The sequence below is a fragment of the Lycium barbarum genome, chromosome 3, assembly GCF_019175385.1.
Source record: "Lycium barbarum isolate Lr01 chromosome 3, ASM1917538v2, whole genome shotgun sequence".
NCBI classification, from domain to species: Eukaryota; Viridiplantae; Streptophyta; class Magnoliopsida; order Solanales; family Solanaceae; genus Lycium; species Lycium barbarum.
Genome location: NC_083339.1, coordinates 61383395 through 61389394, shown reverse-complemented (window position 1 = coordinate 61389394; position 6000 = coordinate 61383395). Strand labels below are relative to the sequence as shown.

General features: G+C 34.3%; 1 pseudogene; it reads right to left on the bottom strand.

Annotated features, from left to right (window-relative positions):
• Positions 1-5257: 5257 nt before the first annotated feature.
• Positions 5258-6000, bottom strand: part of LOC132630887 (peroxidase RIP1-like) — a 69078-nt pseudogene continuing 68335 nt past the window's right edge.

The following is a 6000-nucleotide window of genomic DNA, read 5'->3' as shown; positions in this document are numbered from 1 at the left end:
CTTAGCTCCGCACCATTGTTGCAATTACCCAATTTTGATAAAATCTTTGAAATTGAGTGTGATGCTAGTAAAGTAGGTAATGGTGTCGTTTTGATGCAAGACTAAAAACCCATTGCCTATTTTAGTGAAAAGCTTAAGGGTGCGACATTGAATTACTCCACCTATGATCTTGAATTGTATGATTTGATTAGAGCTTTGGGTAATTGGAAACATTAATTGTGGCCCAAAGAGTTTGTAATTTGAACCGATCATGAGTCTTTGAAGCACCTTAGGGCCCAAGGTAAGTTGAACAAACGGCATGCCAAATGGGTTGAATTTCTTGAAGCCTTCCCTTATGTAATCCAATACAAAAAGGGGAAGGAAAATGTGGTAGCGGATGTCTTGTCCCGAAAACATGTTTTGATTAATACTTTGTTTTCTAAATTGATGGGATTTGAAGGGTTAAAGACATTGTATCCAAAGACCCCAACTTTTCACAAATCTTTCAAGGTTTTGAAGAATGGGAAAGGAAAAGGTGGCTTAGTGATAGATCTTCTACTCCCTATTCAAAATTTGATGGTTTCTTATTTAAGAATAAGCAACTTTGTGTGCCCATGAGATCTTGGAGGGAACTTTTTGTGAGGGCGGCACACAATCGGGGTTTAATGGGTCATTTTGGAATTGACAAAACCATGGAAATTCTTGAGGAGCAATTTTATTGGTCAAAAATGCGTCGTGATGTTTCTAAGATTTGTGTCCAAAATGTTGAATGTAGGAGTGCAAAATCTAGACTTCTTTCCTATGGATTGTATACTCCTCTCCCCACCCCTCAAAGTCCTTGGTTTGACATTTAAATGGATTTGGTATTGGGTTTACCAAGGACCAAAAAGGAAAAATATAGTATTTTTGTTGTTGTTGACCGATTTTCAAAGATGGCTCATTTTATTACATGTCATAAGTGTGATGAAGCGTCTCATGTTGCATCTTTGTTTGTTGAAAATGTGGTCAAATTTCATGGAATTCCCAAGACCTTAGTGAGTGATAGGGACTTTAAGTTCCTTAGCCACTTTTGGAATGAATTGTGGGGTAGACTTGCAACTAAATTGTTGTTTTCTACTTCTTGTCACCCACAAACCGATGGCCAAACCGAAGTTGTGAATAGAACTTTGGGTTCTATGCTTAGGGCCATGGTCAAGGGAAAACTAACATATTTGGAAGACCAATTGTCTTTAGTTGAATTTGCCTATAATTGAGTCATTCATAGTACTATTAGCATGTCTCCATTTGAGGTTGTTTATAGTTTTAACCCACTAACCCCTGTAGATCTCACCCCTTTGTGTAAAGATGATGTTTTGAGTTTAGATGAAAATTCAAGGGCCGAAGCCATGAAGAATTACATGAGAAGGTGAAACTTCACCTTGAGAAGAAAAATAAAGATATGGCCAATAAGACAAACAAGGGGCGCAAGAGAGTTATGCTTGAACCGGGAGATTGGGTTTGGGTACATTTCCACAAGGAAAGATTTCCCAATAAGGGGAAGTCCAAGTTCATGCCTAGAGGAGATGGTCCATTTGAGGTACTTGAGAAGCTCAATGACAATTCTTACAAGATTGACCTTCCTCCGGAATATCAAGTTCACAATACCTTCAACATTTGTGACCTTTCTCTCTTTGACATGGATGATGGTGAATGGTGATCCTTTGAATTTGAGGACAAATTCTCTTCAAGAAGGGGAGAATGATGCATCCCAAGTCAAGGCCATTCACTCGGAGTCAAGCCCGTGACCTCCAAACATTACAAGGAAATATTCGGAAGATGTAGGTCCTTGAACTCAGTTTAGCACACTCCAAAGGATGACATATCATGGAAATCACCATAGAAGAAGGCCTAAGCATGACTTAAGAGAGAAGATGAGCCAATGAAGATTTACGGAATGTATAATCATTTACGGTCCGTAAAACCTACCGTACTTCAAGATGCCGAGACAACCCATTCTTTTGCTGATTTACGGTGAAGAAGACGGACCGTAAAACCTTTTACGGTCTGTAAAAGAGCTTCTGTAAAACCACATCTGTTGTTACTTTTGTAAATCTGAAAATGCTACTTTTGGGTATATTTGTAATAAAATCCTAAGACTATAAGTAGTTGGGAATAACCCTTTAGTCATTAGTTTATGTTGAATATTGATATTATACTACTAGAGAGAGTTGATGGTTTGGTGAAGCCATTGTTGAATCTTGTTTGGAAAAGTGGGTTGCTAGGGATTGTGATACAATTCACTTGAGGTCAATTTCATAGGTTTAGGTGCTTTTGTATGGTAATTCAATTGAGGTCCTTAGTTTTATATACTTTGGGTTGCTTTTGATTCCTTCTCTTGTGTCTCCCTTTATCTTTCTTGCTTGTTTTCCTTTCTTGCATTTCGATATTGCATCAAACATCATGATGATAAAAATACTAGTAATAGTATTGAATTCCTTTGAAGTACCGTAGCAATTAAATATCAAGACAATTTGTACCAAATGGTTGGGTCGGTTATGAACACTGTGATTTGATAAAAATAGATTTTTATTAGGCTTTTAGGCTAGCACCTTGCTTCATCTGTTCCGTCCTTAAAATAGAAATTCATATTAAACAATCAGCGAGCAAAATTAATTTTTCTACAATCACCACAAGAAATGAGATCTTCATTTTTATTTTTATTTTGATAACTATGATGTTCGGACCAGCAAGAAATGAGATCTTCATATATTGTGATTTTCAGGACAATCCCTTTAGTCACCAAAAAATCTAACAATTCTCATTACAACTTTTAGGAGTAGCTACGAATAAGTTTCAGCAAACGAACTAGAGCCCGTTTGGATGGGCATATGGCATTTGACTTATAAGCCATAAGTTAGAAATTTTAGCTTATGGCTTATGGCTTTTGGCTTATTTTTGTTGTTTTAGCTAGAAAATAAATGCATAAAAGCACTTTTTTATTTTACCCAAACACTCTAAAAGTGCTTAAAATCTATTTTGGCTTAAAAGCACCTAAAATTAGCCAATCTAAACAGGCTCCTATTCTTAGTTACTCTTAGGTGGCCAAGAAACGTCTCATTTGTTTTAGTGAACTGCAAGCATTTACTAATTTATACTAGGGATCTACCTAAATTAGACAAATTAATGCATCGCTGTCATTCAAATTTAAATGTAATTACTTCTCGAAATATATCATTTTTGTTGGGATCAAAATAACAAGGCATCATGTGGAATTTAACAATTGCATACCTTGAACGATAATAAATCAGATAACAAAGATAATACACTAAAATGAGACATAATATTCTAATATGGATTGATCAATTGATCTACATATGAGAAAAACTAATATAAAATCATACCTTTTGAGAGAAAAATCTCTCCGTAAACAAAACTCCCTAAACGACTACATTGTGGTTGTTGTTGTGTTTTTGTTTGAAGGAAATACAGTCAATTTATAAAAGTGCAAAACTCCTCTTTCAAGAAAATGGATAAATATGATGGAGTCCTCTCAAAGAAAACTTTTTATACCAATAATGCTTTTTGAAGTAAAACACAATTATGGTCGAATCCAAATAAGGTAGGAAATTCAGCGCAAACCCTAACGAATCTCCCTTTGGCCTGAATTTTCTGGCAAAATAATCTTGATTCTCTATGTACCCATAATCTTCATCACTGTTGATTTCCATGATTAAAAATAAGGTTAAAAATTTGTTTTAAAATATTTTGCTTTATTTTTACAGATGCAGCAGCAAAGATGTTGAAAATATGGTTGAAAATCCATCTCCACATGTAGTACTCCGGACAAATTAAATCTTCATTATCGTGATATTGGTTGCAATTTGATTTGAATCTATCTTTAATCTCGTTGACCCATGGGCTCGAACCATTGGATTTGATACCACGTTGTGGGATCGAAATAACAGGGCGTCATGCGGAATCTAACAATTGCAAATCTTGAATGACAATAAATCAGACAAAAAAGAAAATATACTAAAAAGAGACATAATATTCTACTATGATTTGATCAATTGATCTAATATGAAAAACTAATATAAAAGTATAGAACCTTTTGAGAGGAAAAATCTCCCCCCCCCCCCCCCCCCCCCCCTAAACAAAACTCTCTAAACGACTACATTTTGGATGTTATTGTGTTTTTGTTTGAATTGAATATCATCAATGTATAGAAGTGCAAAATTTCGCCTCCAAGAAAAGGGATAAATATGGTAGAGTCCTTTTTCCCAAAGAAACCCTTTTATACTAAGAAATTCTTTTTAAAGTAAAACACAATTATGATAGAATCCAAATAAGGAAATTCAGGGTAAAACCTAACTATTTTCTCCCTGGGAAGAAGAATTATTCTGTGTCCTCAAAATGAACTTTTTTTTTTCTCCCAGTTAATAAATATGTAAGGTCAACTTGACCCCCATCCTCTGACAGTGGTTTTAGGTTTAGTACGCGCTTGGCCAATATAGATTCCAAATATTTCTCATTTTATTTGAAATACATGAAGTTGGAATCATGTTCGGTGATATTTTTTGCAAAGAAGAGAAGAGAGCCCTTCTCTAATATTTGAAGTACTTTTCCAACTTGGAATTGATGATGGTGTTGGAAACTAGGTCAGATTTGAAAATTTTGTAACGAAAATTAATTTTCAAATAAAGTAAAAAATTATTTCAAAAAAAATAAATAATTTTCATTAGTTACTCGAACTATTTGAAAACGTTATCCAATTGACCATTCCCAAGAGTACATACTTTTTAATCTCATGATTCAAATGTCAACACCGATGTGCAGCTACAAATAAATTAATTGTAATTAGCTTACGAGATTTTTTATAAGTTTGGCCATACAATTCTTTACATAAAAAGAATTGAATTTCACTTCTTAATTAATTATTTTACTAGTGAAAAAATACTTAACAGTTTGAACTGTTTATAACGATAACCACATATACCTTTTCAGTAATGACACATAACTTGCAATAAGTTTTTCTTCTTAGCCAACCATGTTCGCCGCTTTAATGATTGAATATCATGAAAACAGTTTTTCTTTTCTTTTTTTCTTACACAAGATGATGGGAAAGGAAAATGTTGAAAGAGGATACTGATTCTTGCATCTATTGTGTGAAATTTATTTCCACCAATACTATATTAGACTTCAATAAGACTTGGTGATACGTACTTGGCTCATGAACCAACGATTAAAAAAAACACATTTCCCTGAGAGATCTATTATAGAAAAGGAAATTCTTTCATTCAGCAAGCACCTTGAATTTACTCATCAATGCTAAGAATGAACATACAATGCCTTTAGCATATTCAATTACACTTGGAAAGAAATCCAATCAATTCTCAAAGTAGACAATCATGTAACAGAGAGATTCCTCAACTTTATTGCAAACTCATTCACTCCACAATAAACTCAAATAATTTGAAAAAAAAAAAAAGTACTAACATTCTTTAGACACTTAACATAATTTCATCAGCATATATAGTCAACACATCTTAGTTCGCATTCCAGCAATTCACCCGAATCTGACCGTGATTCCCAGTCAAAGGTTTAATATTACCCTTCTTAATCATAGATTTAGCAAAATCTTTAGAGAAAATCCAAGGATTTCTGCTATAAGTCCTAACAAGATTATCGGTTCCACCACCACTAAACAATTCTTGATCAGAGTGCTGAAGCCCTTTATTTATTACCAAATTACTAAAATACTTTGTGTCAAAAAATGCTGGAGTTGGATCAAGGGATGCAAGATTTGAATCACCTCCAGTTCTTGGACAACTAGATCGTCGTTGTCTTGCAAAATTGGAATCAATATTTTTAGTCTCATTGTAAATGCGATTCCTGAAGGTGAAACACTGAGCGAATCCTAATGTATGTCCACCGGAGAGTGCAACAAGGTCTTTCTCATTCAACCCTTGATTCTTGAAATTGTTGATTAGTGCAGATAAGTCCATAAATGGTGATGGAATGTCATTGTTGGCTTGTTGTCAC